The sequence below is a fragment of the Antechinus flavipes genome, chromosome 2, assembly GCF_016432865.1.
Source record: "Antechinus flavipes isolate AdamAnt ecotype Samford, QLD, Australia chromosome 2, AdamAnt_v2, whole genome shotgun sequence".
Taxonomy (NCBI): Eukaryota; Metazoa; Chordata; class Mammalia; order Dasyuromorphia; family Dasyuridae; genus Antechinus; species Antechinus flavipes.
The window spans coordinates 68,402,709-68,430,544 of NC_067399.1; positions in this window are offsets into that span (position 1 = coordinate 68,402,709).

Sequence of the window (27,836 nt, forward strand, 5' to 3'; positions counted from 1 at the left end):
GCCTCACATAAAAAAATCGTCATGTCCAACCTACTAATTTATACACAAAAGAAAAAAAAAGATTTATAGCTGCATGGTTTATCCAACTCTAAAATCCCTATGACTTCCATTTTTTCACATTAACCTATTTTCAATGTGTGTTGAGGATAATTTCAACAGCTTTCTTCAGATTCAAGCACGTAGGGGTACTTTGCTCCAGTGTGCTACAAATGATTATTGAGTTTTTAAAAAGCTTTGAAGAAGATGCTTTGCACTAAAATACTATCTATGATTTCAGAAAAGTGGAGTACTAGTCTACAGATTAATATAGAATTGGACAATAAGAGTTCTAACCCTAGATGAGAGGGATAGTAAAAGTCCTTTTGAGCTCTAAAATAAGAAATTTTCAAAAAATAATTGAATATTAGAGAATGATAGAATGAAAGCTGATGGATGGATGGATAGATAGATAGAGATGAATAGATAGATAATAAGATAGATAGCTTGAAATAAGCAGAACCAGGAAAACAATATATTATAACTACAGCAGTGAAAAAAATCACTTAATCCAGAATGAAAACAAAAATATACAAATAGACTTGGCCCATTAAAAATCAAAGTAAAGATATTTCCCCAAATTCCTTTGTTAAAATGGAAGTTCACAAATTTGAAATATTGAATAATGTCATTGAATAATATGTGTTGATTGTTTTTGGTGATTACTTTTTTCTCTTCTCACTTATAAAATGTATTTGTTGTAAAAAAAAAAAAAAGATTGTGAGGGAAAATGGAAAAAATACTGGAAAAATAGAAAAATCAATAAAAGTAAAAGTAACTACAGTCCTTCAAAAACAACAGAATTTGTTCTCTTTTATGTTCTCTTTCCTTTGATATTCTGCTGCACATAAACATCCTTAAGCGGGCTGCCTGTATTTCTTTTCCATTTTCCACTTAAAGAGACTATATATGGACATGAATTGTGTTTACCAAAGGTAAGATACAGCCACATACTCACATACACCTGTGTTTGTTTGTGTGTATATAATTGTGTTTATATGTATAAATACTTATACATCTATACACACTCTAAGTATTGTGTATTTATGGAGGCGTGTGTGTGTGTGTGTGTGTGTGTAAAAGGGTGGGCTTGTATGTATGCATATTGTTTTTTGGGTGATAAACTACCAAATATGAAAGAACATTCTGTCTAAAGCAAACTAGAGCAAGAAATGCAGAGAAAATCATCCACAAGTACATAGGCTCCAAGGCCTCATCCTTGGAGTCTTCCCAATTTGATTAGATAGTAAAAATATCTAATTCTATGATTTAATTACTCTGTATGTTTGTTTTCTTATTTGGGAAATGAAGAAGTTGTTTTCTGCCATGTTTACTTACTTTATAGGCTCATTGTAAGGATCTGTATAATATAGAAGGAAAGAATAATGAATTAGGATTTAGAAGAGCTGAATTTGAATCCTACATTTCCTATTTTATTTTGGGCCAAATAATTTACCTTTTCTGGATCTTAAGATCATTTTCAAATTAAGGAGATTGGACCAGATAATCTATAAGACCCTTACTGCAACAAATCCCATGATAACAATGGAATACATTATGGACTTTACATTTATATTTAAATGAACAGCCATAATCAATCTCTTCCTTCTTGAAGTTCTCATTTAATTTTACTTAGACTCAATGTACTTATTTTATCATAAATAAAAATATGTAATATGAAAATAAATGCATCACAATATAATATAGTTTAATTATTTGTGTTTTTTAATTAGGCCACACATGACACTGGATTTTACTGATAAATAATCCCATCATCAGTTAAGATTACCAAGTCTCTTTAATCTGCTGCTATTATTATAATATTCTTCTATATTTACTCCCAAACTGATCCATATAACATGAGAGATCTTTTATGTCTTTTAACATTGGATAGTTTGAAAAATAATAGATTGTCTAGTATTCCTCCATTTTCTCTATAAAATTGCTCCCTTTCATTTCTGACCATTTCTGTCCTTCTGATGTCCATTCATTACATGCAAGAAATCTTCAATAAAGTGATTACCTTTTTTATCTTACATAAACTTAACATTTTTCTTTAAATTTGATACTTCTATGACTGAACTTCTGAAAACTTCTTTACCAAATTATTCATGACAACTGTTACTACAATGACTTCAAATGTCAGAAGTCCTAACTTCCAGCCCATTCTTCTGCTACTTAATCATTAAACAAATGAGTAGGATTGAGAAATATATATTTCTGTCAACTTCATTAAACTTATACCCTCACTCCATAAAGTACTGAAAAGTAACCTAAAGTTCTAATGGTCTCTGTTCTTTTGCTCATTCACTGGTAAAATGAAGAATATAAAACAAGGATTTTTTTCTAATTATAAATTCAAGAATCATGAAAATTATAAATGTATCAGTTTATTGACTTAACCACAAGATGGTGCTCTTTAATATACAACCTATTAATTCTCTTTTAAAGTGGGAAATCTAGAGAGTTAAGGGAATATGTCAGATTTTTCTTAATGGGATACATAATTGTCTAATGCATCCCCACTTTTTACTCCTGATTTACCCCTTAGGGTACATTCAAAGTGTTCTTCTTTTTTTTTTTTTTTCAAAAACATAGCTGCAAATAAATAGAATAGGTATATAAAATAGGAGTCTTGCCGATCTTTCAAAGTTTTCAAATATTCTGCTAGAACAATGTTAAAAAAAATCCAAAACTATTGAAGAAAAGTGTTCAGAAATAACATATTACTTGGGGATCTTTTTTTGCTTGCTGCTGCTAAAAAGTTGCTGCTATCATTGGGAAGCTATTTGGATAATAAAATAATAATAAAAATAATTTACATATAGCATTTTAATGTCTGCAAAGCACTTTAAAATATTTCTCTCTTTTTCTGAATGAATTCAGAATTTGTTTTCATTCAAATTCAAGCTTTGTTGTGTGACTTTGTGAAAATTAATTCACTTACTCATTTTCTTCAGTCAAATAATGAAGAGTTTAGACCTGTGATGAAGGCCTCACTATAAAGTGGGGGCATTGTTATAAGTGGAAAGAATGTTGGGTTAAGAATTAAATAAGCTTGATTTGAAAGTTTTCTGCCACTTAATGACTCAGTGATTACATAAAAATTTTGTGCCTCATTTTCCTTTTATGTAAAAGGAAGGGATTAAAACAGACATTTTCCAACATTCCTTCTAACTACATCTTAAATATTGTATCATCCTTGGAGTCTTTCCAACACTTCTTCCCAACTAGATCCTAAGAATCTAACAAAACTATAATATGTGTGTGTGTGTGTGTATGCAAATCTATAAATGAAGCTTGTAAATAATAACACAAATCAGAAAGAAGGAATATATCTCAAACATAAAATAAATAAAACAAAACAAAGACATTAAAATCCAGATATTTGGGGAAAATGAGCAAAATAATGCGTTAACACTGAGGGAGGAAGGTTGCAGGGATGAACTCAAAGGGAATTTGCTCAAAGTATAAAATCCAAATGTCATAGAGTTTGAGAGAAGATAAGAATATGGTTCTTCTATCAATGGGAGTAAGAACTTTTGAATGAAAAACAGGAGTTGTGTGATGAAAATATAAGGGCAAATAATTGTGTTTCTGTTTTATAACCTAGAGTCATGTTGCCCTTGGCTATTTCTTTCTAAAAGTTTGCAACAAGCCTTTCTCTTTTAGTTCATTTCCTTAAAACCTCACATTTCCTTGAAATAACTGATACATAATATCATTAGCAAGCCAGAGCAGTCAACTTTAAAATAAAATTGTAGTTAAAGAGAGTGCAAAGACAAAAACAAACAAACAAACAAAAAACACATTGTTCTAGAACTCTGAGGAGGGAGTAGACACAAAGTAGATCCAATTGTGGTCACTGTTGAGGTCCCATTAACAACATTACTATTAACTACCAGATATTATTTACTTCTCTCTTAGGAAGAATTGGTCCACTAACAGAAAAGAGTATCTTTTGCCTCACTTGTAAATTCTGGGTCTGTTTTGCTTCTTTGGCATTCCACTCAATGTAATAGGATAGATAGAAAATATTGTATATGTCTTTGATATTATGAGCCCATTGAAAATGAGAAGTTATTTAATTGCCTGACTCAGTACGCAGTTAAAATTCAATATATTTTTTCTTATTCTCTTGTTTTAGTTGATTGAATATTTGGGAATACATTTGAGGATTTTTTGGTAAAGATATTGGAGGACTTGAAAATTTTCTTTTCCAGTTCACCTTACAAATGGTGGAACTGAGGCTAAGTTAAATTATTTGTCCATTTGTTGTACAGAAAATAAAAAACTGAGACCAAATTTGAACTCAATAAAATGAATCTTCCTAATGCTAATTCTAGTGATTTATCCAGTGTGTGACATCTACTTGCCCCTAATATTTCTTTACTGGGAGCAAAGGGAGCTGAAGTAGAGAAGGAAAGTTTACTAATGTTCGCCCTTGGGCAATGGGGAGATTGTAAATTAATATTCTTAACTACCATCCTGGGTAGTTTCAGTTAAGTACAGAATAGTAGTGTTAGGTCCCTAAAGTGTGTACTAGTTCCTTTTTGCCAGGAGAAATTCTATGACATGACATGTTATTATTCAATAATAGCCAGTGGAGTTTAAAATAAAATTTCTCTGCATTTGGATATTTCTTTCTTTTTTCTAGTATAATTATTTATTTTTAACACACACTGTTTTATGAAACATGTTGGGAGAGAAAAATCAGAACAAAAGGGAAAAAAAAAAACATGGGTGAAATAAAAACAAAAAGAAAGAAGTAAACATAGTATGTGTTGACTTACATTCAGTTACTGCTTTTTCTTGGTGCAGATGGCATTTTCTGTCCAAAGTTTATTGAGATTGCTTTGGATTGAAGTGGATTGTGTTTCCTTTAAGAAACTAGTCCTTTCAGATTGATTTATTCCTTTCTGATTCCCAACTCCTCCTCACTGATGAATTATCAATTCAGGAAGCTAGGACCTTTGATTCACAAATCCTGGTCAAAAGCACCCCTTTTAGGAGATCTGGGCTTGTCCCAACCCACAGTCTGAGCCAACTTGGGACTCCACCCATGGGCCCCTTTAGCTAAATCTCTCATTATAAAAGAGCCAAGCTGGAGTCTTCTCTTTGCAGAGGTTCCAAACATGTCAGCCATACGCCTGGCATGCCAAGGATCTCTGCCCACTGGAATAATATTTCCAGTGCCCTCTTTTCTTTATCTAACACCTTTTACTAACTAGACTTTAACCTTACTTCCTATGCCCATAATAAAGCTCTTTTATCAATCTAGTTTTTCGAGTCTGTAAATTCCTTTACAGGGGACTCTTGTGCCGCCACTAGACCTCATTTAACTCTCTACTATTGCACCGAATCCAAAGGGGTTGCAGGGGAGTGCTATTTGACTCCCTGTACCCCAAACCTGCCACTAGAACTCATTTTCATTTTGGTACCTCAAATCTAAACCTCATCAGGATCACTTAACCACATAGAAGAACTAAGTCTTACATAGTTGATCCTCACACTTTCTTCCTGATATTCTGTACAGTTTGTTCTGTTTGTCTCATTCAGCATCACTTTGTGTTTATCATTGCAGGTCATTCTAAAACCAGCTTGTTCATTAATTTTCTTTCTTTTTTTTTTTTTTTTTTTGGCAGGAATCATTAATTTATTCTCATCCAAAAATGACTGAGGACTGTGATTGCACCAAGAGAATGTGATTCCCCTCACTGTTAGTCTTTTTTTTTTTTCTTTTTATGACTGTATCTTTTTTTTTTAATTTTTATTTAATAATTACTTTATATTGACACTCGTTTCTGTTCCAATTTTTTTCCCTCCCTCCCTCCACCCCCTCCCCTAGATGGCAAGCAGTCCTTTATATGTTGGATATGTTGCAGTATATCCTAGATACAATATATGTTTGCAGAACCGAACAGTTCTCTTGTTGCATAGGGAGAATTGGATTCAGAAGGTATAAATAACCCGGGAAGAAAAACAAAAATGCAGATAGTTCACATTCGTTTCCCAGTGTTCTTTCTTTGGGTGTAGCTGCTTTTGTCCGTCATTTATCAATTGAAACTCAGATCTCTTTGTCAAAGAAATCCCCTTCCATCAAAATATGTCCTCATACAATATCGTTGTCGAAGTGTATAATGATCTCCTGGTTCTGCTCATTTCACTTAGCATCAGTTCATGTAAGTCTCGCCAGTCCTCTCTGTATTCATCCTGCTGGTCATTTCTTACAGAACAATAATATTCCATAACATTCATATACCATAATTTACCCAGCCATTCTCCAATTGATGGGCATCCATTCATTTTCCAGTTTCTAGCCACTACAAACAGGGCTGCTACAAACATTTTGGCACATACAGGTCCCTTTCCCTTCTTTAGTATTTCTTTGGATATAAGCCCAATAGAAACACTGTTGGATCAAAGGGTATGCACAATTTGATAATTTTTTGGGCATAATTCCAGATTGCTCTCCAGAATGGTTGGATTCGTTCACAACTCCACCAACAATGCAATAGTGTCCCAGTTTTCCCGCATCCCCTCCAACATTCATCATTATTTTTTCCTGTCATCTTAGCCAATCTGACAGGTGTGTAGTGGTATCTCAGAGTTGTCTTAATTTGCATTTCTCTGATCAATAATGATTTGGAACACTCTTTCATATGAGTGGTAATAGTTTCAATTTCATCCTCTGAAAATTGTCTGTTCATATCCTTTGACCATTTATCAATTGGAGAATGGCTTGATTTCTTATAAATTTGAGTCAGTTCTCTATATATTTTGGAAATGAGGCCTTTATCAGAACCTTTAACTGTGAAAATGTTTTCCCAGTTTGTTGCTTCCCTTCTAATCTTGTTTGCATTAGTTTTATTTGTACAAAGGCTTTTTAATTTGATGTAATCAAAATTTTCTATTTTGTGATCAGTAATGGTCTCTAGTTCATCTTTGGTCACAAATTTCTTTCTCCTCCACAAGTCTGAGAGATAAACTATTCTATGTTCCTCTAATTTATTTATAATCTCGTTCTTTATGCCTAGGTCATAGACCCATTTTGATCTTATCTTGGTATATGGTGTTAAGTGTGGGTCCATGCCTAATTTCTGCCATACTAATTTCCAATTATCCCAGCAGTTTTTATCAAATAATGAATTCTTTTCCCAGAAGTTAGGGGCTTTGGGTTTGTCAAACACTAGATTGCTATAATTGACTATTCTGTCTTGTGAACCTAGCCTTTTCCACTGATCCACTAATCTATTTCTTAGCCAATACCAAATGGTTTTGGTGACTGCTGCTTTATAATATAATTTTAGATCAGGTACAGCTAGGCCACCTTCATTTGATTTTTTTTTTCATTAATTCCCTTGAGATTCTCGACTTTTTATTGTTCCATATGAATTTTGTTGTTATTTTTTCTAGATCAATAAAATATTTTCTTGGAAGTCTGATTGGTATAGCACTAAATAAATAGATTAGTTTAGGGAGTATTGTCATCTTTATTATGTTCGCTCGGCCGATCCAGAGCACTTAATATTTTTCCAATTATTTAAGTCTGACTTTATTTGTGTGGAGACTTTTTTATAATTTTGCTCATATAATTCCTGACTTTCCTTTGGTAGATAGATTCCCAAATATTTTATGGTATCAACAGTTATTCTGAATGGAATTTCTCTTTGTATCTCTTGCTGTTGGGTTTTGTTGGTGATGTATAAAAATGCTGAGGATTTATGGGGATTTATTTTGTAGCCAGCTACTTTGCTAAAATTATGAATTATTTCCAATAGCTTTTTAGTAGAATCTCTGGGGTTCTCTAGGTATACCATCATATCATCTGCAAAGAGTGATAGTTTGGTTTCCTCATTGCCTACTCTAATTCCTTTAATTTCTTTCTCGACTCTTATTGCCGAGGCTAGTGTTTCTAATACGATATTAAATAATAATGGTGATAGTGGGCAACCTTGCTTTACTCCAGATCTTACTGGGAAAGGTTCCAGTTTTTCCCCATTGCATATGATGCTTACTGATGGTTTTAAATATATGCTCCTGACTATTTTAAGGAAAAGTCCATTTATTCCTATGCTCTCAAGTGTTTTTATTAGGAATGGATGTTGGATTTTATCAAATGCTTTTTCTGCATCTATTGAGATGATCATATGGTTTTTATCTGTTTGGTTATTGATATAGTCAATTATGCTAATAGTTTTCCTAATATTGAACCAGCCCTGCATTCCTGGTATAAATCCTACTTGGTCATAGTGTATTATCCTGGTGATGATTTTCTGTAATCTTTTTGCTAATATTTTATTTAAGATTTTAGCATCAATATTCATTAGGGAGATTGGTCTATAATTTTCTTTCTCTGTTTTCAGCCTACCTGGTTTAGGTATCAGTACCATGTCTGTGTCATAAAAGGAGTTTGGTAGGACTCCTTCAATCCCTATTTTTTCAAATAGTTTATATAACATTGGAGTTAATTGTTCTTTAAATGTTTGGTAGAATTCACATGTAAATCCATCTGGTCCTGGGGATTTTTTCTTAGGGAGTTGATTGATAGTTTGTTCTATTTCTTTTTCTGAGATGGGACTGTTTAGGATATTTACTTCTTCCTCTGTTAGTTTGGGCAAGCTGTATTTTTGGAGGTATTTTTCTATTTCATTTAAGTTGTCGAATTTATTGGCATAAAGTTGGGCAAAGTAACTCCTAATTATTGCTCTAATTTCCTCTTCGTTAGTGGCGAGTTCTCCCTTTTCATTTTTAAGACTAACAATTTGATTTTCCTCTTTCCTTTTTTTAATCAGATTTACTAAGGGTTTGTCTATTTTGTTGGTTTTTTCATAGAACCAACTCTTAGTTTTATTAATCAATTCAATAGTTTTTTTACTTTCAATTTTATTGATCTCACCTTTTATTTTTAGAATTTCAAGTTTAGTGTTTGACTGGGGGTTTTTAATTTGTTCCTTTTCTAGCATTTTTAATTACAAACCCAATTCATTGATCTTCTCTTTCTCTATTTTATACAAATAGGCCTCTAGAGTTATGAAATTTCCCCTTATTACCGCTTTGGCTGCATCCCATACATTTTGGTATGATGTCTCATTATTGTCATTTTCTTGGGTGAAGTTATTAATTATGTCTATGATTTGCTGTTTCACCCAATCATTCTTTAGTATGAGATTATTTAGTTTCCAATTATTTTTTGGTCTACTTCCCCCTGGTTTTTTGTTGAATGTAATTTTCATTGCATTGTGGTCTGAAAAGGATGCATTTACTATTTCTGCCTTACTGCATTTGAGTTTGAGGTTTTTATGTCCTAATATATGGTCAATTTTTGTATAGGTTCCATGAACTGCTGAAAAGAAAGTGTATTCCTTTCTGTCTCCATTACATTTTCTCCAGAGATCTATCATATCTAACTTTTCTAGTATTCTATTTACCTCTTTGACTTCTTTCTTATTTATTTTGTGGTTTGATTTATCTAATTCTGAGAGTGCAAGGTTGAGATCTCCCACTATTATAGTTTTACTGTTTATTTCTTCTTGCAGCTCTCTTAGTTTCTCTTTTAAGAATTTAGATGCTACCCCACTTGGTGCATATATGTTTAATATAGATAGTGCTTCATTATCCATGCTACCCTTTAGCAAGATATAGTGTCCTTCCTTATCTCTTTTAATTAGGTCAATTTTTGCTTTAGCTTGATCTGAGATCAGGATGGCTACCCCTGCTTTTTTGACTTCACCTGAAGCATAGTAGATTTTGCTCCAACCTTTTACCTTTAACCTGCATGTATCTCCCCGCTTCAGGTGTGTTTCCTGTAAACAACATATTGTAGGATTCTGGCTTTTAATCCATTCTGCTAACCGCTTCCTCTTTATGGGGGAGTTTACCCCATTCACATTTATGGTTAGAATGACCAATTCTGTATTACTTGCCATCTTGCTAACCCCGGTTTATGCATTTCTCCCTTCTTTCCCCTTTCCCCCCCTTCCCAGTATTAAGCTTGTGAGCACCACTTGCTTCTCACAGCTCTCCCTTTTTAGTATCCCTCCCCTCACCTTAGAGTTCCTCCCCCTATCTTACTCCTTTCCCTCCCAGTTCCCGTATTCCCTTCCGCTTAGCTTATTCCTTCCCTTTTCACTTTTCCCTTCTCACTTTTCAATGAGGTGGGAGAAGTTTCACCATAGATTGAATATGGCTTAAGATTTTTCACTTAAAGCCAATTCTGAAGGCAGTAAGATACCCACTATATTCATCCCCCTCCATTCTTTCTCTCAGATATAATAGGTTTCCTATGCCTCTTCATGAGATGTACTATGCCCACTTTACCCTTTTTCTGATACAATGTCCTTTCCACATCAATTTCTAGAACAAGGTATACATGTATTCTTTATACATCTATATAGTCAAAATATAGTTCCCAAGATTAATCTTTACCTTTTTAGATTTCTCTTGAGTTCTATATTTGTAGATCAAACTTTTTGTTAAGTTCTGGTTTTTTCATCAGAAATAGATGAAATTCGCTTACTTCGTTGAATGTCCATCTTCTTCCCTGGAAAAAGATGCTCATTCTCGCTGGGTAAGTTATTTTTGGTTGCATACCAAGTTCCTTAGCCTTTCGGAATATCATATTCCAGGCCCTTCGATCTTTTAATGTGGATGCTGCCAGATCCTGGGTGATCCTTATTGTGGCTCCTTGATACTTGAATTGGGTTTTTCTACCCGCTTGCAATATTTTTTCTTTCATCTGAGGGTTCTGGCATTTGGCCACTATATTCCTTGGTGTTTTGATTTTAGGATCCCTTTCAGTGGGTGATCGATGAATCCTTTCAATGTTTATTTTTTCCTCTGTTCCTATGACTTCTGGGCAGTTCTCTTTGATAATTTCCTGGAAAATAGTGTCCAGGCTCTTTTTTTCATCATGTTTTTCTGGGAGTCCAATGATTCTCAGATTGTCTCTCCTGGATCTGTTTTCCAGGTCTGTTGTCTTCCCCAGAAGGTATTTCACATTTTTCTCCATTGTTTGATTTTTTTGGATTTCTTGACTGATTCTTCTTGTCTCCTCGAGTCATTCAATTCCACTTGTTCAAGTCTGATTTTCAGTGAAGTGTTCTCTTCACTCACTTTTTAAAAATCTTTTTCTAATTGTCCAATTGAGTTCTTTTGTTCTGTGGAATTTTTTTCCATTTCGCCAATTTTGTTTTTTAGAGAGCTGTTTTCTGTTTCCAGTTCACTAATCCTATTTTTCAAGGATTTTACTTCTTTATCCACTCTCTCTTTAACTGACTTCTCCAGGCTCTTTTGCCAAGCCTCCCTCTCCTTTTCCCAAGCTTCTCTCTCCTTTTGCCAAGCCTCACTCTGCTTTCCCCATTTTTCTTCTAGTTCCCTTGTGAGAGCCTTTTTAATCACTTCTATGAGGTTCATCTGTGCTGAGGAATAGATCATCTCCTCCTTTGGGGATTCACCTGGGGACTGCCTGTTTTTAGTCTCCTCAGGATTTAGAGTCTGCTCTCTATCTGTGTAGAAGCTGTCAAGGGTTAAAGTCCTCTTCAGCTTCTTGCTCATTCTGTCTATTAATCAGAGACAAACTACCAAAGAAAAACAGAAAAAACTGGAGTCTTTCTTTGGGGGAGGGGTTGGGTATGTTATCGAGCTTCCTCTACAGACTGCAGGGGGCAGCAGTGAGGCACTAGCAGGACTGTGCTGCGCCTGCGCTCTGAGATCCCAGAGCGTGCTGAGTCACTGTGGGGGGGAAGGAGGGGCGGCCAGGTCCCGAGAGACTCCAGCTGTTTGGGGTTGTATTCTTCAGCCCCGGTGTTTTTAGCTTCTCTGCTGGGCTGCTGACTTGCTGCTGGAGTAAAGTATCCAAACCTGTAGCGAAGCTCTCCCCGCAGAGACGGCTGCGATCACTCCCCACCCCCTCTCAGCTCTGCTCCCGTGCTCTCACTGCCGCTGCCCTCAGCCTGCGCCCGATCTAAAACTGCCCCAGCCCTCCAGTAAAGACAGACCTTTCTTGGCAGATCTCAAGGATGGCTTCTCTTGGTAACTATATGTGGGTTTTTTTCAGTCAAGCATTGATTCAGAGGCTTGTAATGAAGTGGATAGTGAGAGAAAGCGCGGAGCTTATGCAACTGTGAGCCTCCTCTCCGCCATCTTAACCGGAAGTCCCTTGTTCATTAATTTTCATAGAACAATAATATTCCATTGTCTTCATATACCACAGCTTGTTCAGCCATGCTTCAATTGATGGGCATCTACTCATTTTCAAATTCTTTACTATTACAAAAATAGCTGCTTTAAACATTTTTGCACATGTGGGTACTTTTCCCAATTTTATGATTCCCTTAGTTATTTGCATCTTTTTTCACATAAACTGCAGGTAAGAAAATGGATAATAATATTTAAAATGAAAAAAAAAATGAAGCTCACTTATTACCACACCATCACATGTAGAACATCAAAGCAGAGATTCAAAACAAAATCTCACTTGTCTCTCTGTGTATACTTTTTTTAAGCATTTGTTAGTTTATATAGGAAATATTTCACCTTTTTACATATGTAAATAGATTCACTATTCATTATGTCATTATTTTTATATAGTCATTTGTGATCTGTTTTCTGTTGCATCAAGATATATGTGACATTTGGCCTTTTGGATTATTCATAAGTTTAGCCTCCAATTTATCAAGCAAATTGTTGTTATTGTTATTTGCTTTTTTAGTTTGTATTTTGTTTTATCTTGCTATGTTTTTATTCTTAACACCCTGATAAATCAGCATATTGTTTAATCACTAAAATTGTGTCAGACTTTTCATAACCCCAGTTGAAGTTTTCTTTGTAAAAATATTGAAATGTTTTGCCATTTTCTTCTCTGGCTTATTTTCTTTTTTATATGAAGAAATTGAGGCAAATGGGGTGCTAGCAAGTTTTTAAGGCTGGATGTGAGCTCAAATCTTCCTGATCCAGGACTTATAGCCTATCCACTGTGCCACTGAGCAGTGCAAAATCAATATGCTATTGCTCAGCTCAATCCTCTATTTTTCTGGCTCAAGAAAATGAAGTACAAATTTGAATTTTTTTTCTTTTTTGCTCCATCACCCTACTTCAATTCAAAATTACCTTAATGGGCAAGAAATAAAACAATTCTTTTTAACAATCATAACTACAGACATATATACACACACACACATACTTGTGTATATATGTATGTATCTACACAAACATATAAACATGCATATATACTCACATATATAACACATATACATATGCATAACACCTTTATATAATTCTTCTTTATCTTTTTATTAAAGCTTTTTATTTTCAAAAATATACATGGATCATTTTCAACATTTACCTTTAAAAAACCTTGTGTTCCAATTTTTTTCCTTCCCTTACCCCAATCCCTCCACTAGATGGCAAATAATCCAATATGTTAAATATGTGAAATTCTTTTCTACATATTTCCACAATTATCATGCTGCATAAGAAAAATCAGATCAAAAGGGAAAACATGGAGAAAGAAAACAAAATGCTAGCAAAGAACAACAAAAACAGAGAAAATACTATGTTATGACCCATACTATGTCTCCACAGTCCTTTTTCTGGTTGCTACTGGCATTCTTCATGATGGGACCATTGAAACTAGCCTGAATCATCTCACTGTTGAAAAGAATCACATCCATCAGAGCCAATGATCATATAATCTTGCTATTGCTGTGGTTCCTCTCCTGTTTCTGCTCACTTCACTTAGCATCAGTTCATATAAATCTCTCCAGTTCTTTCCAAAATTATTCTGCTGATTATTTCTTATAAAACTATAATATTCCATTACATTAATACACTGTAACTTATTCAGCCATTCTTCAACTGATGGGAATTGTTGGAATCCTTACTAACTGCTAAGTAATTAGAGTTGATCTAATCTTACAAGAAGTTGTTTTGGCCAGAACCTGAAACAAGGTACTAAGTAGAACTACCCATAATCCCTCTCTCTGGAAGGAGCATAAATAGGCCAATGGGCCAATCGGAGAGTTCGAGAGAGCAAGAAGCTACAAGTCGAGATTTCACCGGAATGACATGAAGACTGGAGCTGGCTGGAGGCTGAAGACAGCAGAGGCAGAGGCTGAAGGACCAGACCTTTGGATTTAAAGACATTTGGAGAGAGCTCTTGGAACCAAGCAGAGAGATAGGCCTCTAAGCTAACCGGGCTAGAAGAAAAAGATCACCACATTTTGGCGCCCTGAACGTGGGACAAACAGACCCCTCAGTGGATTTCAGTGGAAAAGCTCCGATCCTGATTCAAGTGGAAAAGCCTCTGATCCTGATCCAGTGGAAAAGACTCTTCAACCCAGAAATTAGGGTGAGTGCAATAAAGAAATTTTGCTAAAAGAGTTAAAGTAGAATTTCATCTAAGATGGGACAGATATTTAGAAAACAGCCTTCTGTTTCTGTTCAAGGAAAATGTTTAGAGAGCATTGTCAAAATTATGGAAAGCCAAGGTTTAATTATAAGTTTACAGCAAATCACTGAATTTTTACAAATTGTAAAGGACATATGTCCTTGTTTCTCTCTTGATAAGGAATTAGATCTAAATGAATGGAAATTGGTTGGAGAGGATCTTTGTCAATTCTATGATAAAAATGGGCCTAACTCAATAATTAATACATATAATGTAATACAATTGGCTATAAGAAGTTATTTAAGTGATAGAATGATGAAAAGGAAAGTACAGGAGGAAGAAATGCCAACTTTACTAGGTGAAAAGGAGGACGAATCAGATGAGAATGGATTTAATTACAATTCTGAGTATGATACTTCACAGCAGGAGGAATTAGGTGATTCCACATCTCATGACCCTCCCCCGCAATTAACCCTTCATGGGTGGAACAAGGGGGAGGGAGAGAGGCAGAAACACAGTCAGCTTCTCCTATAAAGCAGAATTTGACAAGATTAGAAAAAGCAATAATTAAAGCAAAAAATGAAGGAGAAGATATATCTGATTTTATAAATGCATATCCTGTGATTGAAGAGCTCAACTCCTCAGGTCAAAAAAGGAGAAGATACACTCCTTTTAATTTGGAAAAAATTAAAGATTTGAAAAAGGGTTGCACTCTTTATGGGGCTACATCATCTTATGTGAAGATGTTACTAGATAATTTGTCTTATGAAATCCTAACCCCGAATGACTGGAAATCCATAACAAAAACTTGTCTAGAACCAGGACAAAATTTATTGTGGCTTTCAGAGTTTCATGAATTATGTAGGATTCAAGCCCAATGCAATAGGCAAACAGGAGCTATTGTACAAGTTGCTTTTGACCAACTAACTGGAGAAGGTCAGTATGCAGAGAGTTCAGAACAGATTTATTATCCCATAACAGTGTATGAGCAAATTTCTAAGGCTGCAATAAAAGCTTGGAATTCTCTCCCTGGACAGAAAGATGGAAATAATGCTTTCACAAAAATAGAGCAAGGTCCCAATGAACCTTTTGCAGATTTTGTGGGACGTTTACAAACAGCTGTAATAAGAACCATTGGAGACAATGCAGCAACAGAAATAATGACTAAACATTTGGCTAAGAAAAATGCCAATGAGGTTTGCAAAAGAATTATATGGGGGCTAGACAAAGATGCTCCTTTAGAAGAAATCATAAGACGCTGTGCCACAGTGGGCACAAATGCTTATTATACCCAGACTATGATGAACATGGAAAGACAAGGTCCTTCTTGGCAAAGGAATTATAGAGAAACTCGTCGATGTTTCCAGTGCGGAAAAATTGGACATCTAAGAGCCCAATGTAGAAATGGAGATAAAGTGAGAATACAGGGTGAGAGAAAACCCAAAACCCATGTCCAAAATGTAACCAAGGCTTTCACTGGGCTTCTAAATGTATATTGACCCAGAAGAATGAGAGGCAAGGCCCAGCTCCAAAGTATCAATCAAAGGACAGGTGGGGCATGATAGCAGCTGATGTTACACCCAGAGAGACTTTGGAAATTCAGAACTCTGATGTCATCAACCAACAGAAAAGCAATCAGGATTACAGTTGGGAAGAATACAGGCCTTTTAAGACAACAAGACAATATCCAATGCAAACAACTCCAATGTAATTACCAGATGATGAGGAGAAATCCCAAACTTGGTAAATAGAAGGGAATTAGATTAACTGCTTGGGGAAGAGGATCTGCTTATATTTCCACAGATGAAGAAAGAATCAGATGGCTAACAATGAGACTGTCAAAAGAACTTTAAAATCTTCAGCTTTCAGTTCCTGAAAAACCAGCAAGAATCACTGGATTCCCTGAGATGAAAAATTGTTGATGAGACTTTTTGCAGTACTTCAGAGCTTACAGGAATTATTAGATTCCTGGCGCATGAACTAATAATCTTACAAAAAGATGTTTTGGGCAGAACCTGAAACAAGGTACTAAGTAGAACTACCCATAATCCCTCTCTCTGGAAGGAGCATAAATAGGCCAATGGGCCAGTCGGAGAGTTCTAGAGAGGAAGAGGCTACAAGTCGAGATTTCTCCGGAATGACATGAAGACTGGAGCTGGCTGGAGGCTGAAGAAAACAGAGGCAGAGGCTGAAGGACCAGACCTTTGGATTTGGAGATATCCAGAGGGCTCTAAGCTAAACCAGTTATGTTTTGAGAACAAGAACAGATTCAGATCCATCTGAACTAGATCACAACAGGGAATCTGCTCAGTTTCCATTTTCTTGCCACTACAAAAAGGGCTGCTCAAAATATTTTTGCACATGTGGGTCCTTTTCCTTTTTTTATGATCTCTTTGGAATATAGGCCCAATATTGAATCAAAGGATATACATAGTTTGGTAGTCCTTTAGGCATAGTCACAAGTTGCTCTCCAGAATGGTTGAATCAGTTCACAATTCCACCTACAATTTTTTTTTTTGTGACAGTTTTCCCACATTCCCTCCTACATTCATCATAATCATTTTTTTCATCTTAGCCAATCTTTGAGGTATATATTGGTACTTCAAAGTTGCCTTAATTTGCATTTCTCTGATAAATAATGATTTATAGCCTTTTTCATATGACTAAAAGTGGTTTTACTTTTTCATTAGAAAATTGTTCATATCCTATGACCATTTATTAATTGGAGAATCACTTGAATTATTATAAATTTGAGTCAATTCTCTATTTTAGAATGAGACATTTATCAGAATTATTGGATATAAAAAAAATTCCCAATTTGTTGTTTCCCTTCTAATCTTGTCTACATTGGTTTTGATTGTACAAAAAGAATTAACTTAATATAATTAAAATTACCCATTTTGCATTCCATAATGTACTCTAGTTCTTCTTTGGTCATAAATTCCTTCCTTCTTCACAAATCTGAGAGGGAGATTGTCCTTTGTTCTAACCTGTTTATAATATCACTCTTAATGCCTAAATCATGAACCCATTTCAACCTTATCTTGCTACAAGGGGAATAGGTATGGGTCAAAGCCTAGGTTATGCCATATTAATTTCCAATTCTCCCAATTATCAGTAAGTCTTTATTCCAGAAATTGAGGTCTTTGAGGTTATCAAACACTAGATTATAATACTTATTGACCACTGTGTCTTGTGAATCTAACTTATTCCATTATTCAGATACTGTATTTCTTAATCAGTACCAAATAGTTTTTAATGATTACTGCTTTATAATATAGTTTTGGGGCTCGTAAAACTAGGCCACCTTTATTTGAATTTTCTTTTCATTAATTCCTATGAAATTCTTGACCTTTTATTCTTCCAGTTGAAATTTGTTATTACATTTTCTAGCTCTGTGAAATAATTTCTTGGGAGTTTGATTGGCACTGAAATACTGAACAAGTAGATTAATTTTTGTCATTTTTATTATGTTAGCATCCAATTGGTTAGCTCTGACTTAATTTTTTTGTGGAAAGAGTCTTATAATTGTTTTCATATAGTTCATGACTTTGGGAAGATAGAATCTAATTTTTTTTATAAATTAGATTTATTTTAAATATATTTTTTCATTGTAGCATTTGTTGTTGGACTTTGTTGGGGTCATAACAATGATGATTTATGTATACTTATTTTGTAACCTGAAACTTTGCTAAATGTGTGAATTGTTTCTAGTAGTTTTTTTAGCTGATTCTCTAAGTATATCATCATATTATCACAAAGAGTGATAATTTGGTTTCCTTATTATCTATTGTAATTCCTATCATTTCTTTTTCTTCTCTCATTGCTAAAGTTATGTATGTATATGTATGAAATATATATATACATGTACATTATATATACATATATAATAATGTATATGTATGATATATGTAATACAATATTGAATAGTAATGATGATAGTGGGCAATCTTCTTTTAACTCTGATCTCATTGGGAATGGTTCCAGTTTATCCTTATTACATCTGATATTTGCTGATTGTTTTTAATAGATGCTATTGATCATTTTAAGGAAAATTTTTTTTCTATTTTATTTCTATGCTCTCTAGTGTTTTTACTAGAAATGGGTGTTCGATTTTGTCAAATGATTTTTCTGTTTCTATTGAGATAATCATATGAATTTTGTTATTTTGGTTATTGATATAGCCAATTATGTTAATAGTTTCCTAATATTGAAGCAACCCTACATTCCTTGTATAAGTGCTATTTGGTCATGGTCATGGTTATAACTTGCTGTAATCATTTTGCTAATATTTATTTAAGATATTGGCATCAATATTCATTAGGAATATTCAGCCATAATTTTCTTTCTCTGTTAGGTATCAGGTTCCTATCAGTAGCATAAAAGGAATTTGCTAGGACTTCTTTTTTCCCTATTTTTTCAAATAGTTCATATAATATCATAATTAAATTTTATTTAAATGTGTAAATGTTTGCACAGATAAATCCATCTGATCATGGAGATTTTTTCTTAGTGAGTTGATTAATAGCTTGTTCAATTTCTTTTTTCTAAAATGAAAGTATATAAATAATTTATTTCCTCCCCTACTAATCTGGGTAATCTAATTTCTTGTAATTTTTACTCAGATTATCAGATTTATTGACATATACTTGGGCAAAATAGCTCTTAATTATTGTTCTAATTTCCTTTACATTCATGAATAGTTCAGCCTTTTTATTTTTCATTCTAATGATTTGATTTTCACTTTTCCTTTTTATAATCAAATTAACTAAAAGTTTATCTATTCTGTTGATTTTTTTTTCATATAACCAACACAGTTTTATTTATTAGTTCATTTTTTTAACTTTACATTTTATTAATCTTTCCATTTATTTTCAAAAATTCAAATTTGGTACTTAACTGGGGGTCTTTAATTTGTATTTTTTTAGCTTTGTAAATTGCATGACCAGTTTATTGCTCTTCTCTTTCTTTATTTTATGCAAGTAAGTATGTAGAGATATAAAACTTCCTCTCAGAACTGCTTTAGTTAAATACTATAGATTTTGTTATATTTCTCATTAGTGTCATCCTCTTGGATGAAATTATTAATGGTATCTATGACTTATTGTTTCATTCACTCATTCTTCAGGATTAGATTATTCAGTTTCCAATTATTTTTTGTTCTATATTCCCTGGACTTCTATTACATGTAATTTTTATTGCATCATTATCTGAAAAAGATGCAATTACCATTTCAGCCTTTCTGCATTTGATTTTGAGGGTTTTATGTCCTAATACATGGTCAATTTTTGTTTTGTTCCAGGTACTGACAAGAAAAAAGTATATTCATTTCTATCTCCATTAAGTTTTCTCCAAAGTCTATAATACTTATTTTTTTCTAAAATTGTATTTAATTCCTTAACTTCTTTCTTCTTTATTTTATGGTTTGAATTATCTAGTTAGTTTTGGTAAAGCAAGTTTGAGATCCCGCACTAGTATAGTTTTGCTGTCTAATTCTTTTGGCTGTTCTTTTAACTTCTCCTCTAGGAATCTGCTACACTACATGATGCATATATGTTTAATATTGATATTACTTCATTTGACTATGGTATCATTCAGCAAAATGTAGTTTCCTTCCATATCTCTTTAACTTAGTTCTATTTTTGCTTTTGTTTTATCTGAGATAGAATTGTTACCCCTACTTTGTTTTCCCCTCCATTGAAGCTTAATAGGTTCTGCTCCAGGTTTTTGCCTTTACTCTACATACATCATTCTGCTTTAAATGTTTCTTGTAAACAACATATTGTAGGATTCTGGATTTGAATCCAGCTTGCTATCTGATTATGGGAGAGTTCAACACATTCACATTCATAATTAAAATTAATAATTCTGTATTTCCCACCATCATATTTTCCTTAAGTTATACTTTTCTTTTTGCTTTTCCCCTTTCTCTCCTCCCCAGTGTTTTGCTTTTGACTACCTCTTCCCTCAAAGAGCCTCCCCCACTTTTGCAACCCTTCCCACTTTTTTATCTCTTCTACTTCTGTTCTCCCTTCAATTAGCCTCATTCTTTCCTTTTTCATTTCCTCTTCTACCTCCCTATAGCTTGAGATGTTTCTCTATGAATTTAATATATCTTATATTCTCCTTTTGAGCCAATTCCTATGAGAGTAAGATTCACACAATGCTCATTGCCTTTCCTTATTTCCCTCAATGGTAATAGGTCTTTTTGGTCTCTTCATGAGATGAAATTTACCCCATTTTACCTCCTCTTTCCTCTTCTTCCAGTACGATCTCCTTTCTGACACTAGTTTATTTTTTATATCACAGTAAAAACAAATTATACCTACATCCTCTAAGTATACCCACAACAGAGATACAGTTCTCAAGTGTGTGTGTGTGTGTGTGTGTGTGTGTGTGTGTGTATATCATCTTCCCACATAGAAATATAAACTTTTTAACTATTAAAAGTAACATTTTTTTTTCCTTTTTACCTTTTTTATGTTTTTCTTGAGTTCTGTATTTGAATATGAAATTTTCTGTTCACCATTGGTCTTTTTGTCAGATATAAATGAAATTCACCTGTTTCACTAATTTCCATCTTTTCCCCTAAAAGATAATAGTTTTGCTGCATAATTGATTCTTAGCTGCAATTTATGTTTCTTTATGCTTAAGAATATAAAATTCCAGGCCTTTCAATCATTTAAACTGGAACCTGCTAGGTCCTGGATAATCTTGATTGTGACTCTTTGATATTTGAATTGCTTCTTTCTGGCTGCTTGAAATATGTTCTTGTTTTTTGGGAGGGATAATTCTGAAATTTAGTTATGGTTTTCCTTAAAGTTTTCATTTTAGAGTCTCTTTCAAGATGGGATCAGGGAATTTTTCAATGGGTATTTTACCCTCTGGTTCTGTATTTTCTGGGAAGTTTTCCTTGATGATTTCCTGAAAGATAATGTCTAAGCTCTTTTTTTTTTCAATCATGGTTTTCAAGAAAATCCAATCACTCCCAATTTTTCTTCTAACTCTCTTTTAAGACTCTTTTGAAAATTATTCCAAGAGAGTCTTGTGAGATGGAAATTAATTCATATTACCCTTTGGGGTTTCATCTAGAGATGATTTGTGTTTAGTGTCCTCAGGATTGGGGTCTATTCTTTTTCTCCATAAAAACTATCTACAGTCAGAGGTTTTTTTTTTTTTTTTTTTTTTTTTTTTTTCTTTTTGCTCATTTTTAAAGGTTGATGTCTGCTTTTAGGGCAAAGAGAGATAATTCCAAACTTACTCTACAGGTGATAGTGGCTCCATGCTGCCCTTCAGCCAATGTTGCTGACTTCCTTCCTGTGCTGGAGGGACATGGTCAAGTCCTAAGTTACTCTGGGGTTCAGAGGCTCACTTTTTGTATTTGTGTTGGATGTCTCAAAGATAGTATGTGATCCACTGGCTTCTGTACCAAGACAGAATAGATAATGCTGCTGTATTTTGTCTAAGAAACTCCTATTTGATTCCCCCCCAGTTGCTGACAATACACTACCCTGGGTTCCAGCAGCTGTGCCTGTACTTGGCTGTCTCTTCCTTTCTACTCCACCCTCTGCCTAATGTAAAAAGACATATCTTCTGCCTAAATTTTGTTACACTCCAAATATCTGTGTGTTCTTTCTTTCAAAAGCCAGTTCAGAAGTTTGATTAGGATTGGATCTAAGGGAAGCTATCTACTCTAGGCCATTCTGGCTTGCCCCTCTCCCCCACCTTATATAATTTTTGCTCATACCTATCCACTCAAGTTTTATAAATTTAGATAGATAGAGATATATAACAAGGATTTTATATTATATGTATATATATGAGAATAAAGATATATGATAAATACGTAAATATGTGTTTATTAATATGTCTCTATCATCTCACTCTCTGTGTATGCTTTTAATAAAACTTTCATGAGTAGATAAAGGCATGAATAATATATAGTGAGGGGTGATAGATCAGAACCCAATACATAAAAGTTCACATAGAAGAATTACTGAGCTATTGAAATATTAAACTTTATCATCCCACTTCTCTTCCTTCTTCCCTATCTCATTCCCTTCTTTCTTTCTTTAATAGGGAAATCTTCATATCTATGTGCTTTGGGTCTGTATGTATAACATGCATTTTCTTTATATGCATATTGTTATGTAACATATGCATGTTGTGTGTATTGTGTGTGTACATGCAACTGTGTAAGTATACTTGCATAATTATATATGTAGACTCATTTCCATATCCAAATAGATATTTATGTGTGTGGGTGAGTGTGTGGGTGTGTTTATGAATATGTGTCTGTGTCTATGTAGTTCACTACTACCTTCATATAGAAGTAGCACCTTAAATTAGAATTAGAATAAGATGAAATATGGATTCTTCTCTGACATTGACTATTCATGGCCAGAACAAGTCAAGTAATCTCTCTGAACTTCAGTTTCCATATCCTTAAAATGGGGATAATAATAGCAAAAGGATTCACAGAGTTGCTATAAGGATTAAATGGGAAATATCTTTAAAATATATTGTAAAAATTAAAATACCATATAGTATAATTGTGGTTATTTTATAGATATGTAGATGTGATATAAAATAAATGTAGTTGTAATAGATTCAATTAAAGCAGGAGGAGAGCATTAAAGCATGCTGGATTATTAAGCAAGAAGGCTCACATAATTTTCAAGAAGCTTAGTTTACCTCCCTCATCTTTTTTTTCCCCTAAAAAGTCCTATTATGAAATTATAAAAGATGACTTGTGTCTGATGCAGATAGAAGGTAGAAATGAAGATAAATAATTGAGGCTGGACCATTCTGAAGAAATTGGAAAGGTTTGTGATAGAAAAAGCATCTTGGTAAATGGCATTATAATTTTGTGAGGACAACAGGATCTATTTTACTTTCTGAAGGGAGCTTGGAATAAAGGTTCAGTACAACTTTATTCTTTATGAACTTCTCATAGAGTCTTCAAAAACATTATTGCCACTGTCATCAGCTGAACAAAAGTGATATATTGAAGAAAACTACAAATCCGATTTCCTAGACTACTTTCCTAGATAAAATGTCAAAACTATATATTTGGTCCTTTAAAGCATTCCACAACATGGAAAAATGAGGATTAATGGCTAAAAGGTTTACTGGAGTATGAGGAAGAAATTGAGTTAAATTACAAAATTAGAAAAAATAAGCAAGCATTTTGGGGATTTTTTTGGTAGATAGCATAATAGTTTAAAAAAATCATAGTTTTCAATCTCAATGTGGTGTATTAGAAAGGAAGTTGTATTTGGTTTCTAAGGACCTGAGTTCCAATCTTACTCTGCCCTCTTACTATATAAATAAAACTTATAGTAATTCAGTAACTCTTGTTGGGCTCTGTTTTCTTTACTTATAAAATGAAGCACCCACACTACTTTTTCATTGAAGACTCTTCTCAGTTTAGATCTATGACTATTTGATCCTTGCTTGTGTGCTTTTGAATATAGATATCAATAAATATAGAAACTCTTCAAGTAAAATTTAAGTATAAGTTTAGTTATGATCATTTTGCCTCTCTAATCCTTCATTTGCACATGTGCCAATTAAAGACTTTAGTGTAAATGATTTTTAAAGTCTCCTCCAGTTTTCTAGGATTTTGTTGCCTGACTGTTTCCTCCAAACAAATCTTTTAACCAGAACAATTCTGTCCTTGAACTCTGTTTTCCATTTTAGAATTTTATCACTCATTTTACTAATAACAAAACAACTAGAAAGCTATATGAAGAAGGGTAGTTCATGTTTTGAAAGACCAGAAAGAATCTAATATCAATCAAGATACAATACAAAACTTATGCAGCAATAATACCATATGAAACAAATCATATAGTGAGAAAGCCGATTATGCTCAACTTGACTTTTAGCATCTGGCAGCTCTGAGATTCCATTATATGCAATCTTAGCCTAAGAATATCTATCTCCTTGGGAATAGGGAATGTCATCACTGCCCACAGGGGCAAGGAATGTAATGTCAATTCTGTGTTGAGCAGACTATGATGAGATGACCATTGATTTCCATCACTGCTTTAAGCATTCCAGATGCTGGACATTCTCTTAGCTGCTTTTTCAAGTGGCTTTTGCCACTGAATCCCTAAGAATTCATTAGATCCTACTTGATCCAGAGCATTAAGAAAATGTAAAAGGAAATTCATGTCCCTTTCTTTATTTTTAAAATTTTAGTGTTATATTCCATTTTTTTTCTCTCCTCCTTACTTTCCTAACCCTTGAATGTTAGGGTTCATAATCATAACCACATATTTCATATAAAGCACTGAGACCCCTAGGCTAAAGTTAAAGGTCAGATTGCATTATAAGTAATTGATGGGACATCAAAATTTCTTTGTTTTATTAGTAGAAAAATAATTAAAAGTGTTTTAGACCTAAGTTATGGTTAAAATAAAATAAGCAATTTATATATTAGCGTATATCAGATAGAAAATGTTTTATTATTATCACAACACTTTGCTGGAAAAAGCATCAGTTAATTCATAGAAAATATTTTTGTAGCAAGTAGGCATAGAATGTCCAAAATTATCTGTTAATATTTGTAGCAAATGAAGAAAAAATCAAAAGGCATTTAGGCAACATTGCTACACTGGCTCTGAAAATGAATAAGGCAGTTTTTTCTTTGCAAGGATATAAGAGAGACTCATTAATACACTCTTAGCTTTATAAAGTGGCATGAGCAGGTACTAGATGATTAGCCTTAGGAATGTAGAGCAGGGTACACATGTAGAGAACTTACTTGGATATTCTGTCTGGCAGAAATGGAGTTTGGAAGTTAGGAAGAGTTGAGTTAGGAAGAAAAAGAATATAGAACCGAAATATTGGACATTGTGTCCTTGAGCCTTATGGCATTTTTTTTACTCTTCACTTACCTGCTTATTCTCACATTAATTTGAAATTGAGATTTCTTTCGAGACATTGTCAAATTCACTGACATAGACAAAATCCATTGAGTTTTGGAGGCAGATTCTAGGAAAGGTAGTAGGTACAGAATGGATGTTTCATTGAATGAGTCAAGAATCAATACAATAAATTGTTCTGAGGTGATTTTCTGTATTTTTAATGGAGAAAATTTGGAGATATATAAAAGTCTGGAGATCTATAATTCCTCTGACCTACTCTACAATTTTCTAGAATCCTCTTTCCATTTTCCCATGGTATTTATTTTGTTATGAACTGAGTATATGAAGAAAACAAAACAAAACAACACAAATGAATAAAAATAAAATTAAAAGTTCTGCCTTTGAATAATTTACATTATTTGGTGGGATATGGCATTCATTAACATTAAGTCTAGGTAAAAATTATACAAATTATATATAAAAATTGAAGAAAACATATTGATAGTTGAATAGAGTCAGACAAAGCTTAATGCATAAGGCAGTCCTTGGGCTAAATTTTGAAAGAAATTAGGAATTTTAGGAGATGAATATAAAATTTATTTTTTTATGGAAAAAATCTTTGAGAAGACAAGGGGATGGGTTATAAAGTGTTGTGTATTAGAAATAATTAAAAAGTCAATTTTATTAAATTGTAGACTATGTACAAAAGATGAATATATTAGCTGAGTTAATGCCAGATTGTGATAGGCTTTAAATATCAAAGTTGCTTAATTTTGTTATAGTAAAATGAGAAAGCATTAAGTGCTTATTGAGTGGGATGGCCAAAATTGAACTTTAGAAAAAAATCACTTTGGCAACTATATGGAAGGTAGAAGATATAGAGGAGAAACTTTAAGTAAAAGAAATATAAGGTAGGTAAAAGGGTAAACAGGAGTCTTCTAATGTCTTTTGTGAGTGGAATCTATAGTTTTTGATTAATAAATACTCTAGAAAAATGGAAAGAAGATTCTAAAAAATTATGGAGTAGTCAGAAAACTTTTAACTCTCCAAATTTTCTCCATCAATTTGTGACGATGGAAAATTAATGTAATAATAATAATTATCATATGATACTATTGCTGTAATATATTATATTATATATTATATGAATAGCATGCTATGACTTTATATAATATTTATTGTATTACTTTTAATATATTTTGAATGGATTTCCCATATTAATAGCAAAGTCAAGTAATTCCACCTTCAAACTTGCTCACTTCTGTTGACAACTCTACTTTCCTTTCAGTTATGTGTTTACAAATCTGGAGTCTTTCATAACTTTTTCCTCTTCCTTAACCAATGAGTTGCCAAATCTCATGAACCATAGCTCCACAAAAATACTTGAATCTTCTGCTTTCTCTTTACTCACAAAGCCTCAAAGCTGAGTTCCTCAACTCCTCTTTCCTAGATTCTTACAGCAACTTCCAAATTGATCACTTTTCTTCAACTTTCTTTTTTCTCTAATACTTCTTTTACACAATAAATCATAATTTCCATGCTTACCAAAAAATCAATGCCTTCCCATTTCTTCTTGGAATATATAAAAATAAATTTTAGTTTAATATTTATGTCTACAGAATCCAATTACTGACTACCTTTTCTATTTTCTTTGACTTACTCTTTTGTGTGTGTGTGTTCCCTAATTCAGGAAAATCACTTCATTCCCTCTTCCCCCCAAAAAAAATAAGTTTCATCTTTTTTGCATTTCTTTGGACAAGTTGCTCTCTTTAGCTGGAACACTCTTATTCCTTACCTTCTTATCAAACCAATAGTATACATCAAAGCAATTCTCAGTAGTTACTTCCTCCAAATTGATTGGATTTCTTGAATCTTTCAGTTGTTAACTCTAAACCTATTAGAGTTATTGATTTATATTGCAGTTTCTCATATATAAAGGGTATTTAATACACACTTATTGCATTTAATTAAATCATTTAATTGTTCTCAACTTTTGAATCATATCTAATAATAAAGCTCTCTTTTTGCTAGGGAAAATATCTGAAACATGCTCAATAATTAATAAACAATTGTTTAGCTAATTGAGATTTTGACTCTTTCTCTGGGAAAGTTGATTAACTTTCCATTCTTTTGCTAGCATCATTTTGTCACCTAAAAATTCTTGTGTACCAAAATCTTCCCAGAGTATTAAAAGTTAAGAAAATCTTCATGGATTCTGAAGTATTATGCCAGTAGAATACAAGTAGGACACAAAATTATATAATCAAAGTTTTCAGTTATAGGTTTAGTAATGGACTGTATTTCTGTCAGAATTACATATTATTCTGGTTATAGAAGGAGAAAGTATTCTCTTAACCATGTAGGTAAATATAATTTATTTGCTTGAGCATTTTAAATTATTATGCAGACATTAGGAACTCTTCAATGTTCTCACAGATGGAAAGTCATTAAATTCCCTAAAGAGGTCATAATTTTTTCATATAAAGTCTCAAAACACTAACTTTAAGAATGAAAGGGTTATGCTAATAATGATTAAA